General features: G+C 39.4%; 1 protein-coding gene and 2 long non-coding RNA genes across 4 annotated transcripts in view; 1 reads left to right on the top strand and 2 right to left on the bottom strand.

Annotated features, from left to right (window-relative positions):
• Ipk1 (Inositol phosphate kinase 1) overlaps nucleotides 1–14,339 on the bottom strand; it is a 73,114-nt gene that overhangs the window by 52,052 nt on the left and 6,723 nt on the right. The window lies entirely within an intron of this gene.
• On the top strand, nucleotides 673–1,423 carry LOC143427201 (uncharacterized). Its single transcript, XR_013102279.1, has 3 exons — nucleotides 673–788; nucleotides 1,088–1,276; nucleotides 1,371–1,423. It is a non-coding gene; the product is annotated as an uncharacterized LOC143427201 (long non-coding RNA).
• On the bottom strand, nucleotides 12,872–14,111 carry LOC143427528 (uncharacterized). 2 transcript variants are annotated; one of them, XR_013102322.1, is made up of 2 exons: nucleotides 13,822–14,111; nucleotides 12,872–13,019 (listed from the first exon to the last, which is right to left on the bottom strand). It is a non-coding gene; the product is annotated as an uncharacterized LOC143427528 (long non-coding RNA). The 2 variants fall into 2 exon arrangements; XR_013102323.1 differs by lacking the exon at nucleotides 13,822–14,111 and adding an exon at nucleotides 13,290–13,449.

Below are 14,339 nucleotides of genomic sequence, written 5' to 3'. Positions count from 1 at the left end.
AGTAACTATCTAGTCTCGCGACTCCAAATATTAGTAAATATCCATTGAATCTAAAAATATGTGCACTTAGTGGGCATTCTTCCGTCCTGCTTTTGCTTTCCCCTTCATAAACTCAAAATTGTGGAAGTATCGATGGATCTTTATCTACATCTGGCAGTTCGCGCAGCATTCTGGAACCAGAACGATTATTTTCGAGAAACGAGAGGACGCACCGCCTAGCTGGAATCAAGCGGAGAAAAACGTTTCTACGAACGAGTCTCTCCACGCCTGAGGCCACTAGGTTCCTCTATTTTTCGAGACGTATATTACTCCCGTGCTTCTCGACCCAAACCGTTTCACCACTGCGACGTTACGTAGCCCTACGAAACTCTAAAATTCTTTAAGTCACAGTCTGAACAATTAATTACTTTTGAACTCGTGATAAAGTCGATCTATTGATGCAAAGATCTCGAAAAATTCTAATCGTCCATCTTGATACCAGGATAAAGGTATGTAATAACAAATACAATGGAAGAACGATAAGATAAAGCTTGAAAAATATAAACGAGGGTATGATGCTTCCAAGTCACATGATCTGTTATAGAGGATTATTAACGAGACCGCGCGAAAACACTTCTGTCTTCGGTTTTTCTCGCGGATATTTGTCGATAAAAAGTCGCGACGAGACCCAACCGAAGATACGGGCAGAGTACCAAATTGAAAAACACCGGGTTACGTGATACGCGTGAAACGCCGCGTCCGAGGAACGTGTGGAGCCACGATGGCGCTTCGAAAATCTACTCGTTCGTGTGAGTGATCACGTAAGCCGTGTCTATGGGGTGTCCCAAAAATGATTCGAATATTTTTAGACCTTCTAAGTGATAGAATCGTACAGACACGCGTATATAATAATAATGGTAATTTAAGTGAAACAGGAATGGATTGTTTTCGAAACCTTTTTAGATCGTAAAAGAGGTTACGGGCATCGTATTTACGACCTCGCCAGCCATTTTTATCTGTCATTGAGAAACGGCTTTAGTGTATTTGCTAACGAAGTCGTATATACGATCCATCGATTTAATGGGTATTTAAATTCTCCTTTATCCAGGTATTATCAACGCTCCGTTTTACAAGCGGAGGCGAACTGGCTCGATTGAGAGAAAGTGGCACGTACAGCTCGAACTTACTACAGTGTATCCGCGTGATTACAATCTGATCTACGATTGGCAACCGGTGCTTATTGTACACGTTAACAATCGATCTTACTGGCCGAAAAAAAGAAATCACTCGGATCGAAGTTGAAAGCTGTGCTACAAAAAATAATACGTGGCGCAACGTGGTATTTGCCTTTAATATTCCGTTGCAACATTACGTCCTTCTTTAACATGTAGTACCCTCGCTAGCTGTAGAAAATGTACGCAAGTGTAGATTAAGCCCTCGATAAATACGCATCAAGTACAGATGTTATCTTATACTTAAACAAATGCACGTGTTCGATCAAAACTTGAGTGTATTAATAAAAATTTCAATTTTCGACCATTATTAGCTAAATGTAAATGTTCTTTGTATTCGATAGTACAGAATGATACTTAAATGTAATCCATTATACTACTGTCGAATTAATTGTTACATTTGTAGTAATACAATCAAGTTTAAACCGGTATAATAAATTGATGGGAATATCGCGTGTGTTCATCGTACTGTTACGATCACTCTGTAGAATCAAACTCTACACTGAACTCTTCCTACGACGAGACTTCGTGTCTCAGCGTGGTACGATAAAGAAGTTTAAGAATACACGATATAGACGTGTATGTGCACTGGCACAAGGCTAGAGTTGTAAGGCAGACCTTCTAACTTGGTTTGTTTGAACGTTTCGACGAGAACCGATTAGGTGTGGGTCCTCCAGCTCTACGTCATTCAAACCTATTTATATTCCATGGTACTGTGTACGCGAATGTACCGGGTACCCTACACGTTTCATGTCTCATCTCATGATCGTTCAAAATATGGCTGTGGAAAATTTGCGCAATTATTCCTTAATCCGGTTATCACAGAGCCAAATTTAATACGGATAGAATCTGGAAAATGATGCAAAACTTTGAACCGGTAGTGCGCATAAAGAGACAAAGCCAGCGAAAAGTTCAGCATCTACAAAGCGTTCCCTTTTCTCTAGCTAGATTGTAAAAGATGATTGCTTCGATAAAAACAACCGGTCTTCCAGTCTATTTGCCTTGTGCCGACGATATCGGGAATACGATTTCTTTGGTCAATTTCCGGTCGATTTGACCTGATATCTAAAAATGGATCATCCCTTCTACGTAAACCGTTACGGAGTATTTGACGAACATGGGGAGAAATTCTGAGGGACGATTCTAGAAAGTAAAATAAATCGAAAATCAAGAGTAACAAAATTGCGTACGAGGCTTCGTTTTCGAGAGAAATGAATTTGAACATTACATGTGCATGCGCGCATCAAAGATTAGAGTCCGTAGACCAATTCACATATCTTCAATATCGTTTTTCTCGCACACGAAGCTTCGGACGCAATTTTATTATTCTTCAATTTCGTTTTATTTTTATTGGTAGAATTTCCTCGTACAATCTCTTTTTAATGCAGCGACTATTCGAGATAGAACAGGTATGGTAATACCACATAAAGTATCAGGAAGATATCGATCGCGTAGTCGATCGCGGAATGTTCCTCGTCTTGCCTCAAAAGTACTACGAATTACGTATGGACCACGGTGTATACACTTTGTCAGTGGTGGAGTCTGTTTCCGTAACGTCTCGATTTTCTTTCTGTCTTCTATGTATGGGCATGATTCATGGTGTAACTGTATATTTTATATACACGTAAGCCTCTGTTACTTTTATCCGGACCAGACAACAATTTCTCTGTTTCTCCCCTCAATTATAACATAAGAACGTATATAACGAAATCGTCGTACATTTTTCAGGGAGAAACAGGAAACGGTATCGAAGAGAAGTACATACTTTCTACTATTACATGGCTGCATACAGGGTGGTCCACGCGACCAGAACAAGCCCTCCAGGCTGTCTCAGCGACTCTGAGGCCTCGTGCGATCTTAAAGCGAACTTAGACTGGTGAGCCGAGAGAGGAGTGAATTGAGACAATTTATACGACTTTTTCCGTTTCCACGGACCACCCGCTATAAAAGAATTGCATTTTGCTCGATCACGAATACACGGGAGATACGAGGAACAGAGATTTCATTGACACTTGGGTGTACGGTCTCGCGCTTCCCACGCTCTTGTTCTTTATTGGCTGCGGTAACGATTCGCCGTGGCGGAAGGAGGGCGAAGCTGTTTCGACGCAGAAAAACCGGCGCTACGCGTTGGCGATCCGGTAGATTGTTGGAAACGCGACGGGTAACAATAAACGGAGGCGGCGAGAATTATTTAACGGTACCAATTTCTTGGTTGTATTCACCGGTTTCCCATAATCGAACCGGTAGTTCGAAGAAAGAAATGAAAATAGAAGATTAAAAATCGAGTCGAAAATTTCATTGGTACGACTTTCAATGGACAATAATGAATCGATCGTGAGAATAACGAAGCCATTTTGGACCACTAGGCAATAGGAAGTACTGGAGAGCATTTCACTTCCGGCAATGCCGTCCGAATAGGTCAACGTCAATTCGAATCAGCCGACGTGAGAAAGAGAGAGCACGAGGCACTAAAGAAAAAGAAGCATATACTGCGACGAATGGACAAATATCAATTTCCCGACTCTCGTGTCGTCACACCGGTCCCCAGCGTCGTTTGCATTTTCAATTTCCTGTACTCCTGCACTACACAGTAAACCCTCAATTGTTGCAACATATGAGGCTGCTACCCCCACTGCATAGGTCAAACCACTTCGACTCTCCCTCCGACCCAGTCGAAGCGATTTACCATTTATTATCCATAAACGTCCCAAGATGAAAAGAAGCGATTGAAAAGTTGAAAACCACTGTGCACTGATTACGCGCGGAAGGAAAAAAAAGCCACCCCGAGGGCGGATTTAACGAGCCTCATTTCCGAATGATCCGCAGCGTCGTTTCGGCCGAGTTACGAACAAAGGAAAGGGCCCCGAGATCTGGCAACAAGGGAAACCTTTTGGAAAGGATACACCGTAGCTGCGATGGCGGTGGCCGTGCACACGGTGCCGCGTAACCCTCCAAAAAACATCTGTCGGGGACGCTGGCCCGCATCACCACACGCTCGCTCTCTTTCTTGGGCAGCGCGCCGGCTGCACACGCCACCAGAAAAATACTGCTGTTTCGACAATGCCGTTTCGCAGGGGAACCCGTCGCGTTCTGCTGCCCAGGTATGTACAGAGAAATTTCGAACACCACTCCCGATGAAATTTTTAGATAATGGACTCTTCTAACTTGAGTCCAATTCGAGAGATCCTAGGAAAATGCGAATACGTAGATGTGACGGATTCAAAGTTTCGTGACGGCCTGGTAACAAGGCCAGGTACCAGCGGTGCATCGTACAATAGTCGTAGTAGAAATAAGTCCGGTGCATAAACCTGTAAGCCGTGACCTGAAGCACCGCGCACGACCGAAGCACAGTTCAGAAACCCTGCCACGATACGATTTGAAAAGGAATTCTGTGTCCATTCATTGGCATGAAATCTATGATAGATGAAAGGAAAGCACGCAGTGGAAAGTCCCAGGTTCAACGAACAAGGGATCGTGTGTCTGAATATATAGAAGGCTTAATGTTAATGTTAACCCTCGATAACTGCACACAACTTGAAACTGAACTCGCGCGAGTTATTCAGCTATGAAACCACATCTCTGATTAATTTTAAGCTGACTCTTGGGGTGACAATTTAGAGCGACAAATGGCTGCAACAATTTTTTATTTCCTATACTTAACCGGCCGACAAACAGTTTATGATTATGCACTTTCGAATCGTTAAAAAGGTGAATCATCCGGTGTATTATGTACTGTAGGGATCAAGAGAGGCAGTTAAATCGGAGTGCACGACAGGAAGTGGTGCCTCCGACTCGATTTCTTGTGGGTCAGGAGCGTGGGTAGCAGCGAGGAACTGGAGCGCCCCTCCTACAAGTTGCCCCTTCTCATTTCTACTTTCACTCTACGGGCGAACCGTCTGCGTTTATCCACCAATGTGGAAGTGAATATTACTGGAAAACATCTGCTGGGAGTGTAGCCGGACTCCGCTACGGCTGATACACGCTCCCACGTTCGCTTATCGTCGACAATAAATTCAGTAACGGTCGAAGTGTTTAACCCTTTGGTTAAATTGCTTATCAAACCTCGCTACATTTTTGTATCACTACGCTATTTGCATTTTATCATTATGCCATTATATACGGTCGTGCGCGTATCGCGGGGGAACTATCGACGTGGAGTATTTTCTAGGCGCGGGACTAGAAGAGCGAAACGGGAAATCATTTTGCGTTCTGTGCCGTGATTTTTCTACTATAGCTTTTCCCCTTGACGCACTGTTTATTGGAATAATCGAGATATCGCAATAAACGACCGTTCACTGGAAACGACGCAAAAAGTTAGATCAACAAGTTTCGTATAACACTCCCCTCTACTATGTTCTTGCGTTCGACTTTATATCGTAGGCACATAACGTACACCAATGTCTATAAACCCAAGGTTTCGCAAAAACCAAGTTTTATTTCCCACAAGAAATGTAAATGTTGTATTAGGTTTCATAAATAAACCTAAACTTATACATTAAACTAAAAATGGACTCGTAATAGACTTGTCCTGTAGATTCGTGTAAACAGGGGTTAAGTTCGTGTCTGTGCGTGTGAGAACGTAATGCGTGCCCAATAATATTTTCGTTTCACGTGACAAAGTACATAAAGGAATATGGGATAAGATCCAACAGTTGTTATTGGTCAAAAGTATACCACACCTTTGGAGACACTCCTTGCTAGAATACATGAACTATACGAGGGACATAACTGATAGAAGATAATTCCGATCGATAGGTTATCAAGTGTGGAATACAAGTTTTTATAACTACATTAGAAAGAAAAGTTTCTTCAATTCCGCTATACTAATAGGAACGATATTATCAGAAATAACACTTAATATAAACAATACTTTAATTACAATATAGTACATGAAATTTTGTAAATTTTTAACACGAAGAGTAATGATAGTTTTTCCAGCATGTCCTCAATAATAAGATAATGTATCTACAAAGTTCAACAGTTTTGTTATTTCAAATCTGAAGAGCGATAACAAACTCAATAAACGAGCATTAACTTAAAAATAAAATCAATTACGTGCGGTTTTACTATTTATAAATCTAATCTTGGATGGATTTGTTTAAACTTTTTACGAGATACCACTCTTTTCAGTTAATGGACAGAGACAATAAAAACAGCTCTGAATTATTCTGAAACACAGTCACTAAGTTTTCGAGCAACCCAATAGATTCAATTTAATTCTAATGTGTGGTACGTAACAAAAGCCGGAAGTCGATGACGGAGTCTTAAAGAGTTTAAGGACATCAGCATTCCTAACGAGTCTATTTGAACCAAACACCTTCTAACCCGTATATACATTACCCACCAAAAGTTTAAGACCAAACATTTCAAATTGTATTATTTAAACAAATTCTTCGATAAAAAATTGATTTGAAAAATTAGATGTACACGTATATGTATGTTCCCGAAGAGATTGTTACTGAAATTGACAAAAGAATGAAAAGAAGGGTTGACATGTACCAAGCCTGGGAAATTGCCTCGAAATTTTCGATGAGAGTGTACTTGGACAATGAACTTCTCGAGTACAAATTCTTTCCTACCCGAATCTACCATCGTGCAATTTATATCGACAACTTTTGGGATGTTCGTTCAGCATTGCTACGTTACATCAAGAATAACTATACACCGTATGCAAAAAAGCACAATTGGTATTACAAACGAAGCTTTTCACATCAGCGTGTACGGCTCGATAAAAAGAAAAGATACTTCAAAGGAACCATGTGCCGCGGATAAACAGTTTTCGAGATAAAAATTGATAAGATTTCGGGAACGATCGATTGTAGGAAGCGGTGTTCCTCAATGCGGGTTCTACGAAATAAAATCGATTGGATGTTGTGTAATAAGTGGCACATGCACTCGTCTGATTCGCCATCATCTCCGCCCCATATCGCAAGACCCGAATCGAAGCAAATCACCGAAACGACTGTCTTCCCTTTCGCAACTGGTACACCATGTGGCGAATGGACACGGATCGTTTGCTTCCCAACTTTACAGAACATAGTTCCGTTGCGAAACAAAGTCGAAAACAACATTTCAGACGAGTAATTACGACGAGACAACTCCAACTTCGATGAACCCTTAATAACAGTACAAAATAAACTTTAGAAACTCGTATCCGACTTATCTACCTTTAACACGCGTCCCTTTCGTTCCTTTTCCTAAAAAAGAAATATTACCCTTTAATTGTAAACCTGTTTTGCCGATTAAAAATGCCCTCAGTTAGTTCCAGTTGGGACAGAATGTTGCATACATGTATGCTTAAAGAGATAAAGAAAGTCGGGGTGGTATATACAATGTTAATGGTGGTATTGAGCCGTATAGACATAGCGTACTTAATAATGGCGTAGTTTCCACGAGTTATCGCTATATTATAAACCTCGTTCTACTCTTATTTCAGTGTAACCGGTTTAGGAAGAGATTACGCGCAGCACCCATTTAGCAAAGCAAAGGGTACACGTGTATATTCTCTAACTTGAGAAGACACGCTCTATATTTTCTCCCCTGTATATTAACTCTGACTAACTCTACGAAAGTATTACAAAGCATTTGCAAGATGTTTACATAGAGAACGTCAGACTAATATAAACTAATAACAAAAACTAGGAAACGTTTCAAAGAATTTACAACGTAATGATATTTGAAATATCAGTACATGCTTCAGACTTAAATTTAACTTAAAATTATCGTTCTATTGTTGCGGCATAAAGTCAGATCAGAATAATAAATCAGAGTTTTGGCAAAGGATTGCGAGGAGCACGATAATCGAGCCACTCGGGAGCTAAACTAATCAACTCCACTTTTGGCAAAGATCTCAAGTTTGGTACCGAAACGTGCAATTAGTGCTCAACTTTAGCACTGAAACTAAACGCTTAACTTTTATAGAATTGATCGATTTAATTGCGTAGACTGAATTAAAAATAAAAAAAAAAGAGTCCATTATGAATATGCTTCACATGTGAACTGATAAAAATTGAGAAACAAAAGGGGAAAGAAATTCTGAGATTCAAGGTTCGGAAATGCACAATGAAATTTTACAATAATCGAAGGGTAAACGTGAAAAGGCCATGAAATGGGGTTAAAAAGAGGCCAAAATATGCAACGAATACATTAGTAGTTGCCTTTTGCTGAGTGGCAGCTGGCAAGGGCCAGATGTTCATCGTTAATGGAGTATATATTGGTCAATACGAGATTCTATCAGAGACGTACAGCTCTCGACTAAAATTTCTGCTACCAACAGTGAAACAATATTCAATAAATTCAAAAACATGTAATAAAATGAGTAATACATTCATATTTTCGTCCTCTTGTCAGTTTCTGTTAATCTAATCATTGTCAAAAAATGCAATTTTTATCAACGAAGCATGCTCTAACTGCATATATACAGGGCTAACAGCAGGTGATACAACGAAGTATGGTTTATTACATTACATGCTCTAGGTGTTTGGTAAAGCCTCGGGCACGTTCTGAGGGTCAAAAAATAGGACGTTGTCGCATCGATTTTACGTCGTTTTAAGTTTGTTGTTAACCTGTTTATAATAAAACTGTCGCGCAACATTGATATAAAAAACAACCTCGACTCACTCTGCACGGTGTACCTTTACTAAACAATAGATATATCAATTTCTAACATTTTTAATGCTTCCATTTTATACGCTATTTTATTCTTGCGATCGATAGACCAATAAAGTACGATAAAGCTGTTCGCGTGAGAAGTTTATTAGGTGTTTAATATAAAACTAAAGCAAGTATACTTGTGTATTTGTAAAATCGTCAAAATGTTGTTTTCATTGTAGAAACAAAGCCAAACGCGTCCAGTAATAGCGAGACAGTAGGAATGTTGATTCTATCGCTACGATATTAAGGACATTTCACAACTTCCCCGATCGTAAATAACGTCCGGTGTTGATCTAGTCCTGTACGAATAAACAGGGTATAATTAAACATCAAAGGCGCACTGCTGGTGGTTGGGCTAGGCTACCGTAGGTATATACATATTTACAGGCGGCCACCGACACAGCAGCGCGTGTTTCTTCCTATTTTTAGCAGTACTAGATAGGATGCTTTTTGAGTGCGCGCCCTTTGAACAAGTGGAAGAATTATGTGTGGGGTGAGCGTCTCTGTACGCGTGACCGATCTCCGCTCGAGACGTGATAAAGAAGTAGACAGACAAGAGGGAAGAAGAAGACGCTGAGTAAAATACATAAAGAAAGAGAGGGAGGGCAGTACCAGTATAAGTGGTGTACGAGTCGCACAGTTACCCTGGGCACCATTATTAATACAAATAGAAACATATAAAATGTTTATAAGGAATCATTTTTAGTAGTACACAACAGAGGATAAAAATTAAGTAGAGACTGAATCAGGAAGATACAGAATTAAGAGAAGAAGCATAGCATGAGTAATTCTAATTTTTCGCACGGGGCACCAAACTAGTTAAGGCCGTGCCTGAGGAAAGGGCGCGTCAAAGGGAACTCTGTCTCCTTCTTTCTTCTCTCTTTCCTATTCAGTAGCACCACAGCCGAAGGGAACAAATAAAACTAAACTGCAGAGACAGCTGGTCGCTGGAGCTCTACCCGAGAACGAGTGAGAGAGAAAGAGAGAGAGAAAAAGAGAGAGAGAGAGAGGGAGAGAGACAGACACAGAGGGATGCGAACAACAAGCCTAAATGACGCGTGCACGGATACACACAAGCACGGAGCGCAACCGTGCACGTGCACATGCGCGTTGACCGGCTCTCTTCCCACATCCTGACTAACCTCCTCGTGGCCATCGTTCCATGACGCACAGGCGCAACTGATACACTGGCGGTAATGAAAATTCACCGGGACTTTACTTCACCGTTTACCCTTTTATTTCGATCGTCTCCATCGCCCGAACATGGGAGCGTCACCTTTTCTTTTAGAACGTATATTGGCTACAAGAGGCATCCGTGCGTACCCACATTTTCCAATGCAAACCTCTTTGATCAACTTTTGCATAGATTAAACACGAAGATATTATGTTAAATGATAGGAATTGTAACTCTACAGTTGCACATAGTTGATCCGTATGTAAATGGTAAAATAAATGCAGAGGAGTGCCAGCATTTTTTGCTACCATTGTGATTTTCCACTGCGCTGTAATTTAAATTTACTCATTTTCTGTCACTCATACGATGTGAATAGTTAACTTTAGGCGTGTACCCGTGAAATACGTACGGGAAACATTTGTTTCTCTTCCTGTAATATTCATGAAATGTATCTAAATATCTTGTCAGTGATAAATGAACAATTCTCGCAATATCCTTCTTCATTTCCTCTTTTAAATCCAAGATGATTAATATATGTATCTCACAGACCAGTACGGCCCACCGTGGCAGCGTTCTACCCCGACCTACGTAGAATTATACTGTGCCTCGAGATTCAATGAGGAGATTACGAGACCTCGTTTTTTGATGCGTCATTTTTTCCACCAACTCGGAGCCTAAAGATTTTCATTAAAACCCGGAGGCTTTGGGCCCCAACCAGGCAGGTTGCAACCCTATTCACAGCACAATAATGGAAATCAGCATCCTGTTGGGGGTCATAAAAAACCCCAACGAACGAATTCAGTAAAATTACTTTGTCACCTCGGCTTAAAGAAACAATAAGCAATACTTTCTCAGCAGAAGGAATGGATACCACAAAAGACAGCGTTATATTGGCGTTTGTTCTTTGTATCAGTTTATGACGAGATAAAATAGCACTTAAAACGTGAGATTATAAGATATTAGACAATTGAATCTGATGATCTGTTTTCACGACAAGATTAGGAGGTTCCAAGTAATAAAAAAAAGTAGAGTTTAATTTTCTGAGGAAGAATGAACATGAATTAATACAACGTTTTGGCAAATTGCACGCGGGCATCAAAATATTATACAGCATGTGTACTACACATGTTACTCTGCGAATATACGCGGCATACACGTGACTACTGTCATGCACCCGTAATATACGACATTTAGGCATGACAAGAAAATAACTTTCCTGTCATTCTGTATTTGTGCTGTTTATTTATAATATAAAATACGTGCCACAAATATACGTTATCTACCACATAAAAAATCACTATCCAAAATACAAACATTCAAGTAGAAATAGAATGATAAAATTGTTGTTTCAACACCAACAAGAGAAATCGAGAAGACTTACTACATTAGGAATGGATCTAGCGTGCATAAACCTAAAAACACGCTAATTTAGTGCTCTTAGTATCGTCTACCCAGCCGGTATTAAAACCATGGAAATAGTACGCAAGCCACTAACACGATAGGTGTTTTAAGCATGGAGTCAGGCTTCGATCGAGTCGCTGAATGGCTTCTGTTTGCATCGTTTCAAGAGCTTAAAAACCCACAACGCCTTGAAAAGAGGGAAAATCGTCTGGTTGAATTTTTTTCTCTCTCCTCCTTTTTTTTTAACAGGAAACGAGAAAAACACAGAGAACGAGGCCGTGGCATAAAGGATGAGAAACGGCGTAGCGAAACGAGGTCAAACCGCGAGGCTGAGAGAATTTCTTTTATCGCCCTTCATTTGAAAATATCGTAGGCATGCAAGAAAAATGTTCTTATTTTTTACTTGGAAGTTAAATACGAATATAACTAGTTTAAAAAACGTGAAATAAGAAATATTTACGTTTCATTAAACAATTTCTCAACGCTTTTTATTTCACATCCAATTCCTATTTGATAATCGATTTTTAAAAGAAATGACGAACTTCCTTCCTAATGATATAATAACAAAGAATTGTTAAACAATATACTGAGTTTCGTCACTCAGTCTATCGTACATCTCGATTGAATCCTTATTTGGAAAACACAACATTTTTTATGAACAAAAGTTAATTCTTTACACAAAAATTAATCGATAAGAATAATTGAAATCCCGGAAAAATGAATCGAAAGCGAGTGTAAACAGATACATACATGCAATTATGCGCATACACAAGATGCAATCAATTGGACGATAAGCACATAATTGAAAGGTGATAAAAGTGGAATAAAAATGATAAATAAGAATATATTTATGTTCACGGTACACGAGTTCTCTGATGAATTACACATGCTACGCGGCTATTAAGGTTTTTTTTTTAACTGTAAAAAAGGAAATAACATGCAGTAGTAAAGAAAAAGAAACAATGCGATTTTGTCTTAAGCGTCAATACTTTTGAGCAGAAGTGTATATTACGCTGACTTGAACAATTTCATTCTTAATCACCATCGTCGTAATTAGAAACGGTTGTGAATCTAGTTTAATTTCCTTCCTTTTTCGCCGCAATACAGCACGGCAAGTGTCTTCGCGCACAGGAATTAAAAGAATTAACTTCAAAAGAGAAAACTGAAATTACATCAATTACCAAAATCACTTTGAATCTTTTACAATTTCACGAGCCTCCTCTATGGCTTTCACTCGCATGAAATCTTGCGTGTTGCAATGCAAAACCAATTTTATTCTTCACCTACTCGCGTGTATTTATGGCTCAAGTATTTATGTTTGTACTAATACAGTAATTACGCTAAAGCAGTTGTGTTATATTAATATATTAACGCCATGAACATGTTGCGTTTAATAGAGGGTGAAGTATGTTTGAGCAATCGTGTAGCTGCAGAGATAGGAGATTCAGTAATTCGAAGTTGCAATGTAACACAATCAGTCTAAATATAATATTGCCTGCACCGCAAGCATGCAGGTATCACAGATCTACTCTTTCAACTACTTGTTTTCAGTTTTGCATCGAGTTTCGGTTGTGGTGAAACTGAAATTAATAACATCAATGTAATATTCGATTTCAAAAAACTCAACACGTTCCAAGGAATTTCATTAACGCCCAATTCAGTTTATAATTATTACACGTTGTAAGAAACAATATATAATAACGAGAGAGAGAGAGAGAGAGAGGGCGGGGAGTATCTAATTTAAAAACGTGGCTTGGATAAAAATTGTTGAACTTAATGAAGTAACACGGTGGTCATTTTTATACACACATCTCCCACTGAGGGCATTGTTTCGAAATTGTACGACGTACTCTCAGCTTGAGACTCTCAGGCGCGTATTATTAGATATGTATTTCGAGTGAATCCGCTAAAAGTAGGTATGTAAATATGGTGGTTTCTTTCCAGTGAATGCACTGCTAAACCCACGTGAAAAGAATTATGAGTTGATTACGCGATTTGTGTTATTAAAATACAAGAGAAATGTATTAGCATAAAACTATACTCTAAAAAAAAAAACGCACAAAAATTTAAGAGAAAAATATTTGGAATTGAATTAAAAATAAAACAGACACAACGTTTTTATGCTGTATTGCATTAATAGCTCATGACTATCATATGTACTAGAAACACGATAGTTCATATTACTCGTGTGTTAGGATGACTCATATTTACTTTCTCGATTCTTAAGTTTCAACAAATTACATTCTATATTTATGATTTCTTCCCTTTAAGTCTGTAGAGAAGTAGTATATTTTTCTCGGGAACAGGTGACAGCTTCGAGCGGTTCCCACCAGCACTTGAATAAAAGCATTGCATCCGAAGCTAATGATAAAGGAACGTTACGTGATACGATAATTTCTCGCGTCGTCGTAGCGAGTACAGTAGCGTTATTTCCGCGAATCCACTTTATGATCTTAGACGATAATAATGAGGAGAAGCCGAGCAGAACGAGAAGGTTCGCAGATTTATCACACACCCACGCTAAAAACAAACCGGTTCTTTGCTTGTACATACGTATATCTATCCACTTCCTACCCATTCAATAGCTCTTTTCAATCGAATCGACCGCGAATGGTCCTCGCTCTCTAATCTGAAACTGACTGGAACAAGACTACAGAACTAGTTTCTTCGAGAAAGGCAGAGTGAAGAAACTCTGCACGTGGACGACAATTATTTAGACCTTTTTATACGAAAGAAGCAAGTAGCAAACTCCAAGTATGATTAGTTGAAAATATATAATTAACCCCGACAAACCATGCGATTAATTCCCACAGACCTGTTCAGTTTGGCTGGTTTCGCGTTTCGAACAGTCTACTGCCTCTCCTAAATAGACCCCTCCGCATATATCGCGTATGAAATAA

This window comes from Xylocopa sonorina, chromosome 9, assembly GCF_050948175.1.
Source record: "Xylocopa sonorina isolate GNS202 chromosome 9, iyXylSono1_principal, whole genome shotgun sequence".
Taxonomy (NCBI): Eukaryota; Metazoa; Arthropoda; class Insecta; order Hymenoptera; family Apidae; genus Xylocopa; species Xylocopa sonorina.
The sequence above is the reverse complement of the archived record's forward strand: the minus strand, read 5'-3'. Positions and strand labels throughout refer to the sequence as shown.